Source organism: Oncorhynchus clarkii, chromosome 11 (assembly GCF_045791955.1).
Source record: "Oncorhynchus clarkii lewisi isolate Uvic-CL-2024 chromosome 11, UVic_Ocla_1.0, whole genome shotgun sequence".
NCBI classification, from domain to species: domain Eukaryota; kingdom Metazoa; phylum Chordata; class Actinopteri; order Salmoniformes; family Salmonidae; genus Oncorhynchus; species Oncorhynchus clarkii.
This window is the reverse complement of record NC_092157.1, coordinates 22,303,595-22,326,409: the sequence shown is the minus strand read 5'-3', so window position 1 is coordinate 22,326,409 and position 22,815 is coordinate 22,303,595. Positions and strand designations below refer to the sequence as shown.

Genomic DNA, 22,815 nt, shown 5'->3' with positions numbered 1-22,815 from the left:
CTGCTTTTGCTGCTGCTGCTGTTGCTCCTCCTGCTGCACCAGTCACTTCTCCTGCTGCTGCTGTTGCTCCTGCTGCACCTGTCGCTTCTCCTGCTGCTGCTGTTGCTGCTGCCTCTGTTTACCACGCCGCTTGGTCCTTGGTGGGTGGGTGATTCTGTAACGACGTTCGTCTGTAGGAGGAGAAGCGGACCAAAAAGCAGCGTGGTGGTTACTCATGTTCTTTAATGGAAAATGAACGATACATGAAATAACTTATCTACAAAACAACAAACAGAACGTGAAAAAACCTATACAGCCTATCCTGTGACAACAAACACAGTGACAGGAACAATCACCCACAAACACACAGTGAAACCCAGGCTACCTAAGTATGATTCTCAATCAGAGACAACTAATGACACCTGCCTCTGATTGAGAACCATACTAGGCCGAAAACATAGAAATGCCCCAAAACATAGAAAAACAAACATAGACTGCCCACCCAACTCACGCCCTGACCATACTAAATAAATACAAAACAACAGAAATAGAGGTCAGAACGTGACAACAGGATACGTAATTTTGATTTATTTACATTTTCATCGAAGATTTTAAAATGGTCATTCATCTTTTTGTTGTTTGTAATCACAGCTTCTGTATCTTTAACTCTTAAAATAATAACTGGTTTAACATGTAATCATTTTGTGAGAACTGCAAGATATGAATTATGTTTATTTGACAAAGTAGTATGCTTTATTTGAGTTTAACCTGTAGTTGTTCACTCTCTTCAGAATTAAATGATGGCATTTCTGCTTAAGTTCAGAAATTGTATTTTCTTCTTTACCTTTGTTTCAGATTTTTTTATAGGCTTCTTCTAAGATAGTGATTTCATTTTCTTAAATTTTAATTTCTAAATCACATTGAACTTTTGCCCAATATGAAATGACCATTCCCCTAATGTACACCTTCTCTGTCATGTCTACATTTAATGGTAAAGCTTGAAATGTTTTCCTTCACGTATTTAATACTTTTCAGGTCCAAATTCTGTCACTAAATATATTTTCTAGTGGTGTTATTAAACATGATAAAAGAAAATGATCCGATATCATTATATCATGAATGTTCTAATCCAGTAAATAGTTTTTTGTGCATTTTTGGAGAATAGTTTTTTTTTTAAATTCTTGATGAACTTTTCTTTAAAAAAAGGAATAGTATTTTGTAGTTTGGGAATAGCAATCTCCAGGTGTCCTGTAAATTATTTGTAGAGGCTCCCTGAACTTTCCTTTTTTATTACTATGTCTGTCAATCTTATCGACTATACGATTCAGGTCACACGAAGGTGTGTGAATCCGTAAAAGTTCAAGAACTTCAAGTGCAATCGCAAAAACCATCAAGCGCTAAGATGAAACTGTCTCTCATGATGACCGCCACAGGAAAGGAAGACCCAGAGATACCTCTGCTGCAGAGGATAAGTTCATTAGAGTTACCAGCCTCAGAAATCAGCTATTAACTGCACCTCAGAGTTCAAGTAAGACACAACTCAACATCAACTGTTCAGAGGAGACTGTGTGAATCAAGCCTTGATTGTCAAATTTCTGCAAAGAAACCACTACTAAAGTACACCAATAAGAAAAAGAGACTTACTTGGGCCAAGAAACACGAGCAATGGACATTAGACCGGTGGAAATCTGTCCTTTGGTCTGATGAGTCCAACTTTGAGATTTTGGGTCCCTTACGCCGTGTCTTTGTGAGACAGAGTAGGAGAATGGATGATCTCCACATGTGAGGTTTCCACCATGAAACATGGAGGTGTGATTGTGTGGTGGTGCTTTGCTGTTGACTCTGTCAGTGATTTCTTTAGATTTCTTGTCACAATTAACCAGCATGGCTACCACAGCATTCTGCAGCGATACGCCCTCCCATCTGGTTCGTGCGTAGGAGGACTATCATTTGTTTTTCAACAGCACAATGACCCAACACACTTCCAGGCTGTGTAAGGGCTATTTGAACAAGAAGGAGAGTGATGGGGTGCTGCATCAGATGACCTGGCCTCCACAATCACCCGACCTCAACCCAATTGAGATGGATTGGAATGAGTTGGACCGCAGCCAACGATGCTCAGCATATGTGGGAACTCCTTCAAGACTGTTGGAAAATCATTCCAGGTGAAGCTGGTTGAGAGAATGCCAAGAGTGTGCAAAGCTGTCATCAAGGCAAAGGGTAGGTACTTTGAAGAATCTAAAATATATTTTGATTTGTTTAACACTTTGTTTACTACATGATTCCATATGTGTTATTACATAGTTTTGATGACTTCACTATTATTTTACAATGTAGAAAATAGTAAAAATGTATAAAAACCCTTGAATGAGTAGGTGTGTCTGAACGTTTGACTGATACTGTATACTGAGCAAAAATATAAACGCAACATGTAAAGTCTTGTTAACATGTTTCATGAGCTGAAATAAAAGATCCAAAAAATGTTCCATTTGCACAAAAAGCTTATTTCTCTCAAATGTTTTGTACAAATTTGTTTACATCCCGGTTAGTGAGCATTTTTCCTTTTACAAGATAATTTATCCACCTGACAGGTGTGACATATCAAGAAGCTGATCAACAGCATAATCATTACACAGGTGCATCTTGTACTGTGGACAATTAAAAGCCACTCTAAAATCAAATCAAATAAAATGTTATTAGTCACATGCGCCGAATACAACAGGTGGACCTTACAGTGAAATGCTTACTTACGAAAAATATACAGATAAGAATAAGAAATAAAAGTAACAAGTAATTAAAGAGCAGCAGTAAAATAACAATAGCGAGACTATATACAAGGGGGTACCGGTACCGAGTCAATGTGCGGGGTCACCAGTTAGTTGAGGTAATATGTACATGTAGGTAGAGTTATTAAAGTGACTATGCGTATATGACAACAACAGAGAGTAGCAGCGGTATAAAAGAGGGGGGGAAATGCAAATAGTCTGGGTAGCCATTTGATTAGGTGTTCAGGAGTCTTATGGCTTGGGGGTAGAAGCTGTTTAGAAGTCTCTTGGACCTAGACTTGGCGCTTCGTCACCGCTTGCTGTGCGGTAGCAGAGAGAACAGTCTATGACTAGGGTGGCTGGTGTCTTTGACACTTTTTAGGGCCTTCCTCTGACACCGCCTGGTATAGAGGTCCTGGATGGCAGGAAGCTTTGCCCTAGTGATGTACCCTCTGTAGTGCCTTGCGGTCGGAGGCTGAGCAGTTGCCATACCAGGCGGTGATGCAACCAGTCAGGATTCTCTCGATGATGCAGCTGTAGAACATTTTAAGGATATGAGGACCCATGCCAAATATTTTCAGTCTCCTGAGGGGTAATAGGTTTTGTCGTGCCCTCTCCACCACTGTCTTGGTGTGCTTGGACCATGTCAGTTTGTTGGTGATGTCGACACCAAGGACCTTGGAACCACTACAGCCTCGTTGATGAGAAATGGGGAGTGCTCGGAGTGCTCGGTCCTCTTTTTCCTGTAGTCCACAATCATCTCCTTTGTCTTGATCACATTGAGGGAGAGGTTGTTGTCCTGGCACCACACGGCCAGGTCTCTGACCTCCTCCCTATAGGCTGTCTCGGCGATGTCGGTGATCAGGCCTACCACTGTTGTGTCATCGGCAAACTTAATGATGGTGTTGGAATCGTGCATGGTCGTGCAGTCATGAGTGAACAGGGAGTACAGGAGGGGACAGAGCACGCACTCCAGGAGGGCCCCTGTGTTGAGGATCAGTGTGGCAGATGTGTTGTTACCTACCCTTACCACCTGGGGGGTCGGGCCACCAGGAAGTCCAGGATCCAGTTGCAGAGGGAGGTGTTTAGTCCCAGGGTCCTTAGCTTATTGATGACCTTTGAGGGCACTAGGGTGTTGAACGGTGAGCTGTAGTCAATGAATAGCATTCTCACATAGATGTTCCTTTTGTCCAGGTGGGAAAGGGCAGTGGGGAGTGCAATAGAGATTGCATCATCTGTAGATCTGTTGGGACGGTATGCAAATTGGAATAGGTCTAGGATTTCTGGGATAATGGTGTCGATGTGAGCCATGACCAGCCTTTCAAAGCACTTCATGGTTACAGACGTGAGTGCTACGGGTCGGTAGACATTTAGGAAGATTACCTTAGTGTTCTTTGGCACCGGCACTATGGTGGTCTGCTTAAAACATGTTGGTATTACAGACTTGGACAGGGAGAGGTTGAAAATGTCAGTGAAGACACTTGCAAGTTGGTCAGCGCATGCTCGCAGTACACGTCCTGGAAATCCGTCTGGTCCTGCGGCCTTGTGAATGTTGACCTGTTTAAAGATCTTACTCACATCGGCTACAGAGAGCATGATCACAGTCTTCCGGAACAGCTGGTGCTCTCATGCATGTTTCAGTGTTATTTGCCTCGAAGCTAGCATAGAAGTAGTTTAGCTGAAATGGTTTGCAAGCCCTGCCACATACAACAAGCGTCAGAGCCGGTGTAGTACGATTCAATCTTAGTCCTGTATTGATGCTTTGCCTGTTTGATGGTTCGTCGGAGGGCATAGTTGGATTTCTTAGAAGCTTCCAGGTTAGAGTCCCGCTCCTTGAAAGCGGCAGCTCTAGCCTTTAGCTTAGTGAGGATGTTGCCTGTAATCTATGGCTTCTGGTTGGGGTATGTACGTACAGTCACTGTGGGGACAACGTCCTCGATGCACTTATTGACAAAGCCAGTGACTGATGTGGTGTACTCCTCAATGCCATGTTCCAGGAAGAATCATGGAACATGTTCCAGTCTGTGATAGCAAAACAGTCCTTCACCTGACCACTTTTTTATTAATCTAGTTACTGGTGCTTCCTGCTTTAATTTTAGCTTGTAAGCAGGAATCAGGAGGATAGAATTATGGTCAGATTTGCCAAATGGAGGACGAGGGAGAGCATTGTATGTGTCTCTATGTGTGGAGTAAAGGTGGTCCAGAGTTTTTTTTACCTCTTGTTGCACATTTAACAGGCTGATAGAAATTTGGTCAAAACAGATTTAAGTTTCCTGCATTAAAGTCCCAGCTACTAGGAGCGCCGCCTCTGGGTGAGCGTTTTCTTGTTTGCTTATGGCTGAATACAGCTCATTCAATGCTGTCTTAGTGCCAGCCTCTGACTGTGGTGGTATGTAAACAGCTACGAAAAATACAGATGAAAACTCTCTAGGTAGTTAGTGTGGTCTACAGCTTATCATGAGATGCTCTACCTCAGGTGAGCAATTGCTCGAGACTTCCTTAGATATCGTGCACCAGTGGTTATTTAAAAAAATACATAGTCCACCGCCCCTTGTCTTACCAGACGCCGCTGTTCTATCCTGCCGTCGCAGTGTATAACCAGCCAGCTGTATGTTTTTTTGTTTTTGTTTTTTTCCCCCCCAATTTCGTAGTGTCCAATTGTTGTAGTAGCTACTATCTTGTCTCATCGCTACAACTCCCGTACAGGCTCGGGAGAGACGAAGGTTGAAAGTCATGCATCCTCCGATACACAACCCAACCTAGCCGCACTGCTTCTTAACACAGCGTGCATCCAACCCGGAAGCCAGCCGCACCAATGTGTCGGAGGAAACACCGTGCACCTGGCAACCTTGGTTAGTGCGCACTGCGCCCGGCCCGCCACAGGAGTCGCTGGTGTGCGATGAGACAAGGACATCCCTACCGACCAAGCCCTCCCTAACCCAGACGACGCTAGGCCAATTGTGCGTCGCCCAACTGACGTCCCGGTCGCGGCCGGTTACGACAGAGCCTGGGCGCAAACCCAGGGTCTCTGATGGCACAGCTGTCGCTGCAGTACAGCGTCCTTAACCACTGCGCCACCCGGGAGGCCAGCCAGCTGTATGTTGATAGTGTCGTCGTTCAGCCATGACTCTGTGAAGCATAAGATATTACAGTTTTGAATGTCCAGCTGGTAGTTCAATCTCCCATATAGGTCATCTACTTTGTTCTCCAAAGATTGCACGTTTGTTAGCAGAATGGAAGGAAGTGGAGGTTTATTCGATCACCTACGAATTCTCAGAAGGCAGCCTCTTTTTTTCCACCTCATCTTCACGCATATCACGAGGATCTGGGCCTGTTCCTGAGAAAGCAGTATATCGTTCGCATCGGGCTTGTCAGACTTGTTAAAGGAAAAAGAGGATTCTGCCAGTCCGTGGTGAGTAATCGCAGTCCTGATGTCCAGAAGTTATTTTCGGTCAAGAGATGGAAGCGGCAACATTATGTACAAAATAAGTAAAAAAATAAGTTACAAACAACGCAAATAAACAAACAAATAACACAATCATTTGGGGACATGTAAAATGTCTGCATTGTCCTGCACCAAATGTGCAGTTTTGTCGCACAACACAATGCCACAGATGTCTCAAGTTTTGAGGGAGCATGCACTTGACATGCTGACAGCAGCAATGTCCACCAGAGCTGTTGCCAGAACTGTTTTAGAGAATTTGTCAGTACGTCCAACCAGCCCAGGGCCTCAACATCCAGCTTCTTCACCTGCGGCATCGTCTGAGACCAGCCACCCGGATAACTGATGGAATTGAGGAGAATTTCTGTCTGTAATAAAGCCAATTTGTTGGGAAAAACTCATTCTGAATGGCTGGGCCTGGCTCACCAGTGGCTGGGCCATTGCAGCAATGGGTGGCCTAGGCCCACCCATGGCTGCACCCCTGCCCAGTCATGTAAAATCCATAGATTAGGACCTAATTTATTTATTTTAATTGACTGATTGCCTTACATGAACTGTAATTCGTTGAAATTGTAGCATGTTGCGTTTATATTTGTGTTCAGTAAATTCTATCTAAAATGAATTATATCTAAAAACACCAGATTTCCCCGCTGGTGGGATGTCCAATGAAATCAAAGTGTATTTTTCACCATGTAAGGTACAATTCAATATTAGAAAATTGCCTTCCTGGTCCATATGCTGGGATATAAATATACATGTTGTATTCTTATTTATGAGAATGCCTAAATCTCTGTTGTTTCTACAGTAGGTGGCAGCAAAGGCCTCTCCAACCCAGCTCCTCTTTAAATGTTAAATTTCTCCTTTTTAAATGTAACTCTTGCAAGAACAACAACAAAAAACATATGTTGACAATCTCTTTATGTGTTCAAGAACCATATGCTTTTTTTTCCCATCATGGAACCCATGGACATTCCATGTGATAAGGTGCATTTTGTTGGTCTTTAGTTAACATTATCTGTTCCATTTATCACTGAAGAACCAGTTAAACAGTTAAATATTTTTGTAGACATGACAAATAAGGGCGGTGGGCATTCCACAGAATGGGAGGATCATAGTATAAATACATAGCTATTCTATAAATTGTATATACAGTTGAAATCGGAAGTTTACATACACCTTAGCCAAATACATTTAAACTCAGTTTTTCACATTTCCAGACATTTAATCCTAGTAAAAATTCCCTGTCTTAGGTCAGTTAGGATCACCACTTTATTTGAAGAATGTGAAATGTCAGAATAATAGTAGAGAGAATGATTTATTTCAGCTATTATTTATTTTGGTAGCATTGCCTTCCACAAGCTTCCCTCAATAAGTTGGGTGAATGTTGGCCCATTCCTCCTGACAGAGCTGGTGTAACTGAGTCAGGTTTGTAGGCCTCCTTGCTCGCACACACTTTTTCAGTTTCCACTTTTTCACAAATGTTCTATGGGATTGAGGTCATGGATTTGTGATGGCCACTCCAATACCTTGACTTCGTTGTCCTTAATACATTTTGCCACCACTTTGGAAGTATGCTTGGGGTCATTGTTCATTTGGAAGACCCATTTGCTTCAATATTTAGTCACTATTGCCAAACAGTTCTATTTTTGTTTCATCAGATCAGAGGACATTTCTCCAAAAAGTATGATTTTTCTCCCAATGTGCAGTTGCAAACCGTGGTCTGGCTTTTTTATGGAGGTTTTGAAGCAGTGGCTTCTTCCTTGCTGAGCGGCCTTTCAGGTAATTTCGATATAGGACTTGTTTTACTATGGATAGAGATACTTTTGTACCTGTTTCCTCCAGCATCTTCACAAGGTCCTTTGCTGTTGTTCTGGGATTGTTTTACACTTATTGCACCAAAGTATATTAATCTCTAGGAGACAGAACACGTCTCCTTCCCGAGCGTAAAGATGGCTGCGTGGTCCCATGGTGTTTATACTTGCGTACAGATCTGTTTGTACAGATGAACGTAGTACCTTCAGGCATTTTGAAATTGTTCCCAAGGATGAACCAGACTTGTGGAGGTCTACAATTTTTTTTCTGAAGTCTTAGGGTGATTTCTTTTGATTTTCCCATGATGTCAAGTAGAGGCACTGAGTTTGAAGGTAGGCCTTGAAATACATCCACAGGCAGTGTTGCCAACTCCTCAGTAAGGAAAGTAGCTATTGGCTGTCCTAAAAGTCGCTAGAAGTCACTAAATCATGTCATCGCCTAATTTGCATAATTGACCATGTTCATGTAATTGTGATGGATGCTGTAGGAGAGAGTAATAACGTTGTGGGAGAGACAAAAAGTGAGTAAAAAAACACCCTAAATAAGTTTAGATGAACTTTCTAATGTCGATTCTTTTTTTTTTTAAATGTCACAATTCCAACCCTCCTCCTTTATTGTCACGATTTCTGCCGAAGTCGGTTCGGCGGTGTTCGGCGGTCGACATTGCCGGTCTTCTAGCCATCATCAATCTATTTTTCCTGTTCCATTTGTTTTGTTTGGTTGTCGCACTCACCTGGTTTCAATCCCCTAATTACATGTTGTATATGTTCCCTCTGTTTTCCCCATGTCCTTGTCGGGAATTGTTTATTTTAAGTACATGTGCTTTATTGTGACTGGTGCGATACGGGTTTGTGCCCATGTGTTATGTTATTTTTGTATGCTGGTAGTTATGAACATTAAACCGCTCCGGCTATTTACCGAGTTCTGCTCTCCTGCGTTTGACTTCCATGCCACCAGTTACGCACCCCTGACATTTATCCTGGCTTGGGACCGGCAAAGGTGACTCTGGCAGAGTTACTTAGTTTTTTATTTTATTTTATATGTATTTATAATTTTTAGTTTTTTGTTAAGTTTTCTTAATTTGGTTTGGTTTCTATGGTCCACTTAGGAGCCTACAATAAGTCACAGTAAAACAGTAACATTTTTAACCATAACATTAAAAAAAAGATTGTATACAAATCTAGATTAACAATCTAAATGGACCAAAAAGAGAAAATAGAAAAAACTGTCAATGACAATTTGAGAAAATTATGGTAACTAGTCTGGCCCTAATTCAGGTTAATTGTTAAAAAAGAAAATGTAAACCAGGGCGGGATTAGCCAGGGGAGGTTCATTTGCAGTCTGGACATGGAGGGGTGAACATCTCCTGCTCTGACTGCAGCGCGAGGACTTGGCCGCCTGTGAGTGCTTTGGGACTGGGTGGAGCCCAAGGCAGCACCTGCTGCTTTCAGTCAGAGTCTCCAATAACACCAGCAAAAGTCACTAGATTTGTCGCTAGTCGCTTTTTTGAAAATGTGTTGCTAGAGGGGTCTGAATACTCGCTAAATATAGCGACGAAGTTGCTAAATTGGCAACACTGTCCACAGGTACACCTCCAATTGACTCAAATTATGTCAATTAGCCTACCAGAAGCTTCTACAGCCATGACATCATTTTCTGGAATTTTTCAAGCTGTTTAAAGGCACAGTCAATTTAGTGTATGTATACTTCTGACCCACTGGAATTGTGACAGAGTGAATTATAAGGTAAATAATCTGTCTGTAAACAATTGTTGGAAAAATGACTTGTGTCATTTTGCCAAAACTATAGTTTGTTAACAAGAAATTTGTGGAGTGGTTGAAAAACACATTTTAATGACTCCAACCTAAGTGTCACGGATTAATAGCGCTCTTCTTCTGTCGTCCACCAGTCAGTCGATTCCTGGACGGCTCTCCAGGTGTCCCTTGAGCGCTGCACCCATTCCTCCACCGCAGGAGCTTGGGTCTGGCTCTGATGCCATGGGGCCAGGACTGGCTGGTAGCCCAACACACACTGGAAGGGAGACATGTTAGTCGAGGAGTGGCGAAGGGAGTTCTGAGCGAGCTCTGCCCATGGAACATACCTCATCCAGTCACCAGGACGATCGCGGCAATACGACCACAGAAACCAACCTACATCCTGGTTTACTCGCTCCACCTGCCCATTACTCTCGGGGTGGAAACCCAAGTTCAGGCTGACCGAGACCCCTAGCCTCTCCATAAACACCCTTCAAACTCTGGACGTGAACTGGGGACCCCGATCAGAAACGATGTTCTCAGGCACCCCGTAGTGCCGGAAGACATGGGTAAACAGAGCCTCCGCAGTCTGCAGGGCCGTAGGGAGACCGGGCAACGGGATGAGACGGCAGGACTTAGAAAACCGATCCACAACGACCAGGATCGTAGTGAGGTCCGTGAGGAAGTTCACCGACAAGTGTGACCATGGCCATTGCGGAACAGGGAGGGGCTGTAACTTCCCTCTAGGCAGGTGTCGGGAGCCTTGCTCTGAGCGCATACTGAGCAGGAGGAGACATAAAACCTCATGTCCTTTGCCAACGTGGGGCACCAGTACCTCCCCCTAAGGCTCCGCACTGTCCTCTCGAAGCCAGGATGACCCGAGGAGGGTAGAGTATGGGCCCAACGAATTAACCTATCACAGACACCCAGTGGCACATACTGAGCCCCTGCTGGACAGTGAGGGGGTGCAGGCTCCAACCGTGATGCCCTCTCGATCTCCGCGTCCACCTCCCATACCACCGGTGCAATGAGACATGAACGTGGAAGTATGGAGGCCGGCTCGATGGACCGCTCCTCGGTATCATATAGGCCGGACAGCGCGTCGGCCTTCGTGTTTTGGGAGCCTGGCCGGTATAAGATGGTGAAACGGAACCAGGTAAAGAACATGGCCCACCTAGCCTGACGCGGATTCAATCTCCTCGCTGCCCGGATATACTCGAGATTACGATGGTCAGTCCAGATGAGGAAAGGGTGCTTAGCCGCATCAAGCCAATGTCTCCACACCTTCAGAGCCTTGACTACAGCTAACAACTCCCAGTCCCCCACGTCATAGTATCGCTCCGCCGGACCGAGCTTCTTCGAAAAGAAAGGACAAGGGCTGTGCTTTGGTGGCGCGCCAGAGCGCTATGACAGCACGGCTCCTACCCCAGCCTCGGATGCGTCCACCTCCACTATGAACGCTAAAGAGGGGTCCGGATGCGCCAACATGGGCGCATTGGTGAACAGCTCCTTCAGATGACTGAAAGCTCTGCCCGCCTCTGCTGACCAGCACAAGCGTGCCGGTCCTCCCTTCAGCAGTGAGGTAATGGGAGCAGCCACCTGACCAAAACCCCGGATAAACCTCCGGTAGAAATTGGCAAACCCTAAAAACCACTGCACCTCTTTTACCGTGGTCGGAGTCGGCTAATTACGCACGGCTGTAACGTGGTCACACTCCATCAACCCCCCCAGAGGTGAAAATGATAACCCAGGGAGGAAACAACTTGTTTGGAGAACACACATTTCTCAGCCTTGACGTACATGTCATGCTCCAGCAGTCACCCAAGTACCTTACGCACCAGAGACATGTGTGCGGCGCGTGTGGCAGAATAGATCAGTATGTCATCGACGTACACTACCACTCCCTGCCCGTGCAAGTTTCGGAGAATCTTGTCTACGAAAGATTGGAAAACGGCCAGATGTAGTACTAAATGCGGTCTTCCACTCATCTCCCCCCGGATACGCACCAGGTTATACGCACTCTTAAGGTCCAGTTTTATGAAGAAACGCGCCACGTGAAATGATTCCACCGCCGTGGCGATGAGAGGTAATGGGTAACTAAACCCCACTGTGATTGAATTTAGACCTCTAGGGGGCCGAATGTACCCCTGTCCCAGAGATTCAGTGATGTATGTCTCCATAGCCACGGTCTCCTCCTGGGACAACGGGTACACGTGACTCCTAGGAAGTGCAGCGTTCTCCAGGAGGTTTATCGCGCAGTCCCCTCATCGATGGGGTGGTAATTGGGTCGCCTCCTTCTTACAGAAGGCGATAGCCAGATCGGCATATTCAGAGGGAATGCGCACAGTGGAAACCTGGTCTGGACTAACCACCGTAGTCGCACCTACGGAAACTCCTATACACCTGCCCGAACACTCCTCTGACCACCCCCGAAGAGCCCTCTGTCTACATGAAATCACCGGAATGTGATGAGCTAGCCAGGGAATTCCCAGCACCACTGGAAACGCAGGTGAATCGATAAGGAAGAGACTAATCCGCTCCTTATGATCCCCCTGTGTTACCATGTCCAGTGGAACCGTGGCCTCCCTGACCAGCCCTGACCCTAATGGTCGGCTATCTAAGGCGTGCACGGGGAAAGGTTGGTCTAAAGACACCAGGGGAATCCCTAGCCTTAGCGCGATCCATGAAGTTCCCAGCTGCGCCTTAATCGACGAGCGTCTTATGCTGTAGAGAGGGAGAAAACACAGGAAAATAAGTTAGCAAAAACATATGGCTGACAGGAAGCTCTGGGTGAGTCTGGTGCTGACTCACCTGGGGTGAACGAGTAGTGCTCTGCCTGCCTTCCCGACTCCCAGACGAGCTCCTCCAGCACCGATCGGCAGTGTGTCCTCGCCAACCACAACTGGTGCAGGAGGAAACTCCTCCTCCGGTCCCCCTCGATGCAGCCCCCCGAAATTCCATGGGGATGGGAGCAGGAGGACCTGGAGGTGGAATCGACAGGGCCCGTTCTGGACGCCCGCGGGCAGCCAGCAGGTTGTCCAGACGAATGGACATGGCAATCAGTTAATCCAGGGAGATGGTGGTGTCCCGACACGCTAGCTCCCTGTGGAAGTCCTCCCTGAGGCTACAACGGTAGTGGTCCATCAGCTAGGTACTACTCCAGTTGTAGGAGAAACCCCTGACACCCAGCCGCCGTCCCATCGTACTCCCTGGGGAGCGCCAGACGCAGGGCAACGGAGCCAGACGCTGAAGCAGGGGTAGGTGGTGCTGGTGGAAGGGGCGCTGGAGGAGAGGTAGGAAGACCACTCCTCTCCCATCGGTCCATCCTCTCCATCATCTGATCCATAGCCGACCCAATCCGGTGAAGAATGGTGGTGTGATGTAGGACCCTCTCCTCCATCTATGGGAGAGGAGGTGGGCTGCTCCTGGTGACTCCATAGTACCGGTGCGGGATTCTGTCTCGGATGAATAGGAGTGGAAGGTAGGAGTCAGGTGCAGAGAGCAGAGGGTTCAAGAAAAATAGGCATGGCACAAACGGCCATGCCCAAACACAGGGCGGAAAACACTGACCAACCCAAAACACAGCGTAAAACAGTCCGGAGCACAAATCCACATCCAACACTAAACGTGAACACAAAATAATCCCGCACAAACTAGAGCGGGCCCAACAAGCTTAAATAGACTAGAAAATCAAGAAAACACAAATAGGAACAGATGCAACTAATAAGACTAAACTAAACTAGGAAAAAGGGATCGGTGGCGGCTAGGAGGCCGGTGACGACGGTGACGGGAGTCATGACACTAAGTGTATGTAAACATCCGACTTCAACTGTATAGAGCGTGTGGGGATGTAGGCTGAGCAGACATTTAACAAAAAACACAAATTAAAAACATAAAGCAAAATACAACTTTTTACTTGAGGCGCTATGCCTTTTTAGGGCTTTTTATCTCTTCTCCTAATATACCAAAAAACAATGTGGATACATACATTGTACATACTTTTGAAAAAAGACTGCCACTTAAATACTGTGGTTGGTTTGTATTACCTTACAAATTACATTCAAGTATAGTGGCTAGTGGGGGTCTGCTTGGGGTGAGTGGGTCCTCTGAGCGACTGAAATGGGATGAGTGGAGGCCTCACGCACACCTCAGAGAAGTGTCTGATGCCCTCCCAGTCATCCCATCCCAGTCCCCTGGATATAGCCCCTCACTATTCTCCCCCCCCTTGCCCTCCCTTACCCACCCAGGCCCAGTTTATCCCAACCTCTGTCTTTTCCCCCCTCCCCTCTTCTCATACACCTCTACACCCCTAAATACTGTACATCCACCCACTTATCCATTCTTATTCATTCACACACAACATACACCCCATGTCTCTGCACACCCATTCTCTCCTGCCTTCCCACACACAGCCACATTCACCCTCCCTCACTCTCCCACTCATATGCACAGACATATACCCACACATACACCCACTCAGACACTCCCATCCAAAGAACAATTCTTGACAATTCTTGACTTACATGCTATATTTCCTCTTTTATATTGTCTTGATCTCTGGTCCCTCCTTTGCCCTCAGAATGTTGACTTTGGTCTGATAGTTTCATACCTTAAAGATTTACAATGTGAGGGTATTTAGCATTCTCCTGCTTCATGCCAGATCCTCCGTCGACACATCCACGCCAGGCTCCTCCGATATCAGCTTGATCACGTAGCTGGAAAGTCCCCTTTCCAGGACAATATTCTCATATTATTTTGTCTCAATCTGTTTTCTAGCTGATCCAATTGATTATTTAATCTGTCACTGATTGAGCACAGTCTAATCTTCTAGAATAGGCCTATACTTGGATAATGCCATGCCCATGACAGTATGAGTGCAATGGTGCAATGGTGAGTATCTGTCATGACGTTACCTTAAACAATTGTGTCCATGTTAAAATACAGGGAGACAAATGCACTAACACGTACTAAATATTTACAAATCATAAAATGTACGGTGAGGCAGACCTGCCCCAACGGGAAGGAAACTCATACGTCCTGCATTCAGTGACACCAGCCCAACACACCCACCTCAGCGCTGGGAGTGGGCATTGTTTCCTGGGTGAGTCAACGAGGTAAGCAGGGGTCTCTCCTTCAACTCCAGCAGAGATTCACATATCCATGAAAGGAGGCCACACTGCAGTGACGATGAGAGGAAAGTAGGGACCTCTCAACACAGAGTGTTCCAGTCAGAGACTCTGAGTATCAACATAGAGATAATGGAGTATGAGCTCATATGGTTTCAGGCACACAAGATACAGCACACAGCACCATAAATTACAGTTTGGGCAAAAAGGCAAACTCAGCCACATTCTTCATTGAATCAGATGGCTCATAAATGTTTTTATTTAATTTAATTAGGCAAGTAACATTTATCACAAAACCCACTGATATTGCCAACTTATTGAATGACATTTTCATTGCCAAGATTAGTAAACTTAGGCAGGACATGACAACAACAAACGCTGAACCTTCATATCCTTGCATAACTGATTAAATTATGAAAGACAAGCATTGTAACTTTGAATTCCGTGAAGTGAGTTTGGAAGAGGTGAAAGAATTATTGTGGTCTATCGACAATGACAAACCATCTGGCACGACAATTTGGATGGAAAACCTTTGAGGATGGTAGCGGACTATATTGCCACTCCTATTTGCCATCTCTTAAAACTAAGCCTGCAGGAATTTGTGCATGCCCTCAGGCCTGGAGGGAAGAAAAAGTCATACAATTTCCCATGAATAGCAAAGCACCCTTTACTAGTTCAATCAGCCAACCAATCAGCCTGCTACCGACCCACCCTAAAATGTTAGAAAAAAATGGTGTTTGAACAAATGCAATGGAATTTCAGAGTAAACAAATTAACAACTGACTTTCGGCATGCTTTTAGGGAAAGGCACTCAACATGTACGGCATTAACACAAATTACAGATGATTGGGTGAAAGAAATTGTGGGAACTGTTCAGTATAGTTTTTTACATTATCGAAAATAGTCTGCTGCTGAAAAAACATATGTGTTATGGCTTTACATCATCTGCCATATCGTGGATCGAGAGTGCAGCTTTTGGCAGCAGCAAATGAAGATCCTAATATATACTAAAAAATACGGATAGGACAATACAGCATATCAAAGTCAGACAGAGGAGGAACAGTTTATATGTCATGATTTTACTGTAAAAACCTTTACTGCCGGAAGTCTCTGAGTCTTAATGAAATGAGAACAAGTCAAAGTCATGATCAAAGTTTAAGAAAACACTAACAAAGAAAACAGCCAAGAAAGGCGGTGATAGAGACTAAATATAATTTTAGTTATTTTTTACAGTGCCCAACCACAGTAGTCAGTCTGTTTCTTTTTGCAAATGGTTTTTACTGACTCCATCTGACTGCCTTTGGTTTCTGTGCCGTCTCTTTAAAACCAAGCATGAAGTACAGCCATTCGGTATAATGACTTGACTTCCCGTAATGTTTGTGTAAAGCCCTGTTAAACTGGTCAACCTTGGTCTTGATGGAGTTGGTAGATCCTTGTTTTAATTTGTGCCCATCTCTCTAAACTCTGCTGGGCAGAGTGGTTGTGGAATGCATGCAGAGCAGGGCCAAAGCTAAGCAACACTACAGATAATCTGGATCCCCTCCAAACCAGACCCCTCTCAGCTGATAAAGACATTGTATGCATCCCAGATGGCTCCCTATTCCCTATGCAGGCCTGTAGGCCCTGGTCAAAAGTAGTACACTATATAGGGAATAGGGTGCATTTGGGAGGCGCCCAGTAACTTCTTCACAAGTACTTGAGCTGATGATAGATGACAGAGGTATGAGCCTGTACTGTACTGTACATCATGTGTCGTTCTGTTGCATGAGCACACAATGCACCAAACCCACACAGGACGTTCACTCATTGGAAGTTTGAATTTAATTAGAATTTGAAGATTTTCAGCAAGTTGTAAGTCTACTCAAAGTAAGAACTAGGAATTGATGATAACCACTGAACTACTTGATGGTGGTATATCTGTGGGCTAAGTTTAATGATACCCTGATTCATTCATAGTTACTGGCTGGCCAATTCTTTGCATGTCTATCCAAAGTCCATGGATTCACTCACTATTAGCCTCCTTAAGCTTCTTTCAGTAAATCATTTAGATTAAATGTGAGAGAAAAGTGTGAGAAAGTCAAGACCATGATCTAAGTGTCTGGAGAGCGTTTCCTTATCTGGTTATTTTCCAAACCTCCAAAGTAGCGTTGAGAAGAAATCTCTGAGGCAGACCTAGATGGATTGTGTGTTCTGCCTCTTAAACTAATTCTTGGATCTCTCCTTTATCAAACATATTGTTAGAAAGTTAAGCCAATGGTGGACAGTTGTAGACACAGTAATAGCACTCTGGTATGAGAGCTGTGTTTTAGATTTGTAGAATTACAGGAAGTCTAAAAGGGGACTAATTCAGGGAAGGGGCGTGTATGTTGGTGTAATTGTATCCCCTCACATTGTTTATCTGTTTGTAATTGCCATCAGGGTTAACAGAAGGTTTACTAACCACAGTCACTGGTTAGTATACTAAGAATAATTAGGGATAACTTGGCTCCAGAGAGTGGTGGATGGTACTATTGACCCATACTCCTAGTAAAGGAATGTTGTTAGGTATTGGTGTTCAGTTAGGATCCCCATTAGCTGTTGCGAAAGCAGCAGCTACTCTTCCTGGGGTCCAACACAGAACATGAAACTTGACGTAATACAGAACATTCATAGACAAGGGCATACATTTAAAAACGGCATACATAGCCTACATATCAATACATACACAAACTATCTGGGTCAAATAGGGGAGAGTCATTGAGCCGTGAGGTGTTGCTTTATATGCTTTTTTTAAACCAGGTTTGCAGTAAGAGATGGAAGGGAGTTCCATGCAATAATATAATACTGTACGCTTTTTTGAAATTGTTCTGTATTTGGGGACTGTGAAAAGACCTCTGGTGTCATGTCTGGTGGGGTAAGTGTGTGTGTCAGAGTTGTGTGTAAGTTGACAAACAATTTAAATTCTTCAACACAATTAATTCAACAATTAATGTTTATTTTTGTATTTATTTTTTACATTTTAGCCCGTTTTCTCCCCAATTTCGTGGTATCCAATTGTTTAGTAGCTACTATCTTGTCTCATCGCTACAACTCCCCTATAGACTCGGGAGAGACGCAGGTTGAAAGTCATGCGTCCTCCGATACACAACCCAACCAAGCCGCACTGCTTCTTAACACAGCACGCATCCAACCCGGAAGCCAGCCACACCAATGTGTTGGAGGAAACACTGTGCACCTGGCAACCTTGGTTAGCGTGCACTGTGCCCGGCCGGCCACAAGAGTCGCTGGTGCGCGATGAGACAAGACAAGACAAGGATATCCCTACCGGCCAGCTGCAGCTTAACTAGGTCTTTCTTTGCAGTACTTGACCACATGACTGGGCAATAATCAAGATAAGACAAAAATAGAGTCTGCACTCTGCAGTGGGGTGTCAAAATAGCAGAGCATCTCTTTATTATGGATAGAGCTCTTGAATCTATATGTTTGACCATGACCGTTTACAATCTAAGGTAACACCAAGTAATTTATTCCCCTCAACTTGTTCAACAGCCACACCATTCATTACCAGATTACGCTGAGGTCTGGAGCTTGTGGAAGGATTTGTACCAAATACAATGCTTCTAGTTTTAAAGATGTTCAGAACCAGGTTATTACTGGCTACCCATTCCAAAACAGAATGCAACTCATTATTAAGGGTTTCAGTGACTTCATTGAATCATCATCAAACGTGGACACACAGGCTTTGTTTAATGCCAGTGGCAGATCATCTGTAAAAATAGAAAAATGTGGAGGGCCTGGAAAGCTGCCCTGCGATACACCACACCCGACATGTTTGATATTAGAGAGCCTTCCATTGAAGAAAACCCTCTGAGTTCTATTAGATAGATACAGTAGCTCTGGATGCATGATATGGCAAAGGTTGAAAAGCTATAAAACATATGTTTTCTCAACAACAGATTATGGTCAGTAATATCAAAGGCTGCACTGAAATCTAACAGTAGAGCTCCCACAATCTTTGTATTATCAATGTCTTTCAACCAATCATCAGTACTTTGTGTCAGTGCAGTACATGTTGAGTGCCCTTCATGAAGAAAGACTGTATGCTGTTGTCAATTTGTTTGCAGAGAAATAGCATTGTATTTGGTCGAACACAATTTTCTCCAACAGTTTGCTGAGAGCTGGCAACAAGCTGATAGGTCTGCTGTTAGAACCAGTGAAGGCCACTTTACCCCTCTTGGGTAGAGGAATGACTTCGGCTTCCCTCCAGGCCTGAGGACAACACCTTCCTCCAGACTCAGATTAAAGATATGACAGATAGGAGTGGCCATAGAATCAGCTACCATCCTCAGTTGATTTCCATCTAAATGGGCAATTCCAGGAGGCTTGTCATTATTGATCCATAACAGTAATTCTGTGTAGTGTATGGTAAATATGAACAGTAATGAATTTCAATTATTCATTCAATTCATCTTGCCTTACCACTGTCAGTATAAAGAAAGAAAATACCACTAGTCATGCTCTGAGTGTATAAAACACCTGTCTGTCAGTCTCAATGAAAGACCATACTAATGTTTATAATGACAAAGTGTTTTATGGAGTTGTTCATGTATCTATGACATCTCAACTAAGCTTGTGTATGCATTTCCATCATAGTTGTTTAGACATCTGGTAATATTAGTAACAAGAATATCAATTTGTGGAACATTTAAGGCTGGTTTCCCAGACACAGATTAAGCCTAGTCCTCGATTAAAAAGCATTCTCAATAGAGATTCTCCACTGAAAGCGCCTTTTAGTCGGGAGGCGGCTTGATTTGTGTCTGGGAAACCGCCCCTTAGATTCCTCATTTAAATCTACAAGATAATAGATCTTTTCCCTTCAGCTAAGTGAGGCACCTCACAGCTGGTTGCAGAACTCTCAACCTCTTGTCTTCCTAAGAGAGCTATAGATAATAATGCTGTGCTTAATTTAGCTAACCGACTATGGAGCATTTTTGATTTCCCAGATGAGCAAAGGGATGCATCTACAGAGTGGGCGTCCTTAGCTCTGAGGAATTGTGAAAAGTTGCCTTGGGGCTGTGTGTGAGACAGACAGTATCTCCTCATATAAGCCTGTTTGGATAATCTTGGTACAGTTTTATCTACATTTCCTTTCAGTGCTGTAATCTCTACATTTCTCTCCTTTTCTTTTTAAAACCAATGGGTATCATATCTCGAAAGAGAAAGGAAATAAGAATAGGTTGGTTGGGGTGACTGTTTGAGAAGTGGGCGTTTTGTAATGAAATATCTCACATGCTTGTGGTTAGATAACTGGTTTTATCATGTTTAAGACGTTAAGACGTCCTAAAGAGCAGACAGCCTGTGCAGAACTGAATAATATCATACGGTAGCGGCAGTCTGTCCTGTTCTGTGAATTGACACACTGTACATGGTGGTTATGACTCAGAACAACAGCCATCCTGCATAATCCCTAAACCATTAAACCTGAGCAATAGAACTGTACTAAAAACACATCTAGCAAAGATGATGTTGAAAGAAATCGATGAATCTCTTTCTAAAAATGTAGGTACTGTACCAAATTAATGCTGTTGATTATTATATGTGTTAATGCATTTTGGACTCAAATACACTACTGTTATAAAATCTTTCAATCAGCCTAGTATCTTAAGTTTAAACCATTGTGTCCTTACTTTGCGTCTATGGACAGTTAACTAAACATCATACTTCCCGGAGTATTGTGCTCTTGTGGTAGGAGAACATGATTTGTGGTTGTTTTCTTCCCCCGGTCTATGAGTCCATGTGATGTTAAACATGCTGTTGTGAACCACAGACGCATTCAGAATAATTTACTGTGTGACTGTGGTCTTGTCACAATGCAGTAGGGGGTCAGCTAAGGACAATCAGACATCCCTTACGGAGTACGTTTCTTTTACACAACATTACTGTTCACAAACACCCACACACACGTACCGTGGTTGGGGAAACTCCTAAGCCTGATCAGACTGTACAGTATGTACAGGATGCCTAGAGTATATCCTTTATTACCACCTCTGTACACACCTTTTCTATTTATATACTGTTCATACTGTCTGTACACACCATTATATATATAAATATATATATATATATATTACAATATAAATATATATATATATACAGTGCCTTGCGAAAGTATTCGGCCCCCTTGAACCTTTTGCCACATTTCAGGCTCCAAACATAAAGATATAAAACTGTATTTTTTTGTGAAGAATCAACAACAAGTGGGACACAATCGTGAAGTGGAACGACATTTATTGGATATTTCAAACTTTTTTAACAAATCAAAAACTGAAAAATTGGGCGTGCAAAATTATTAAGTTCCTGACATCCGCATTGACTGACCTTCATGCCTTAAAGTAATGATGGACTGTCATTGCTCTTTGCTTATCTGAGCTATTCTTGCCATAATATGGACTTGGTCTTTCACCAAATACAGCTATCTTCTGTATACCACCCCTAACTTGTCACAACACAACTGATTGGCTCAAACGCATTAAGAAAGAAAGAAATTCCACAAATGAACTTTTAACAAGGCACACCTGTTAATTGAAATGCATTCCTTATGTCGCTGGTTGAGAGAATGCCAAGAGTGTGCAAAGCTGTCATCAGGGCAAAGGGTGGCTACTTTGAAGAAATTCAAATATAAAATATATTTTGATTTGTTCAACACTTTTTTGGTTACTACATGATTCCATATGTGTTATTTCATAGTTTTGATGTCTTCACTATTATTCTAAAATGTAGAAAATAGGAAAAATTAAGAAAAACCCTTGAATGAGTAGGTGTGTCCAAACTTTTGACTGGCACTGTATACAGTGCCTTGCAAAGTATTCACCCCCCATTGCATTTTTCCTATTTTGTTGCCTTACAACCTGAAATTAAAATAGATTTTTTTAGGGGTTTGTACAACACGCCTACCACCTTGAAGATGCAAACTAAGAATTAGAATTAAACAAGAATTAAGACAAAAAAACAGAAAACTTGAGCGTGCATAACTATTCATTGTCCTGCTGGAAGGTGAACCTCTGTCCCAATCTCAAATCTCTGACAGACTGACACAGATTTCCCTCAAGAATTTCCCTGTATTTAGCACCATCCATCAATCCCTCAATTCTGACCAGTTTCCCAGTCCCTGCCGATGAAAAACATCTCCACAGCATGATGCTGCCACCACCATGCTTCACTGTGGAGATGGTGTTCTCGAGGTGATGAGAGGTGTTGGGTTTGTGCTAGACATAGCGTTTTCCTTGATGGCCAAAAAGCTCAATTTTAGTCTCATCTGACCAGAGTACCTTCTTCCATATGTTTGGGGAGTCTCCCACATGCCAGTTGGCAAACACCAAACGTGTTTGCTTATTTTTTCTTTAAGCAATGGCTTTTTCCTGGCCACTCTTCCATAAAGCCCAGCTCTGTGGAGTGTACAGCTTAATGTTGTCCTATGGACAGATACTCCAATCTCCACTGTGGAGCTTTGCAGCTCCTTCATGGTTATATCTTTGGTCTCTTTGTTGCCTCTCTGATTAATGCCCTCCTTGCCTCATCCGTGAGTTTTGGTGGGCGGCCCTCTCTTGGCAGGTTTGTTGTGGTGCCATATTCTTTCAATTTTTTAAATTTTGGATTTAATGGTGCTTCATGGGATGTTCAACGTTTCAGATATTTTCTTATAGCCCAACCCTGATCTGTACTTCCCCACAACTTTGTCCCTGACCTGTTCGGAGAGCTCCTTGGTCTTCATTGTGCCACTTGCTTGGTGGTGCCCCTTGCTTAGTGGTGTGGCAGACTCTGGGGCCTTTCAGAACAGGTGGTACTGAGATCATGTGACAGATCATGTGACACTTAGATTGCACATAGGTGGACTATTTAATTAATTTTGTGACTTCTGATGGTAATTGGTTGCACCAGATCTTATTTAGGGGCTTCAT

The 22,815-nt window shown here is 43.7% G+C and overlaps 2 protein-coding genes across 3 annotated transcripts in view; one reads left to right on the top strand and one right to left on the bottom strand.

Moving 5' to 3' along the window:
* LOC139420371 (TLC domain containing 4a) overlaps positions 1–14,797 on the bottom strand; it is a 129,771-nt gene extending 114,974 nt beyond the window's left edge. Inside the window, exons 1-2 of one of the 2 annotated variants that reach the window (XM_071170402.1) lie at positions 14,666–14,797; positions 14,362–14,479 (exon numbers count right to left, since the gene is read on the bottom strand). The gene's annotated coding sequence lies outside the window, so the exon portion shown is untranslated. Of the gene's footprint in view, positions 1–14,361 lie in introns of both variants that reach the window. The other variant, XM_071170403.1, reaches the window with a different exon arrangement.
* Positions 1–22,815, top strand: part of LOC139420370 (coagulation factor IIIa) — a 73,179-nt gene that overhangs the window by 14,473 nt on the left and 35,891 nt on the right. The window lies entirely within an intron of this gene.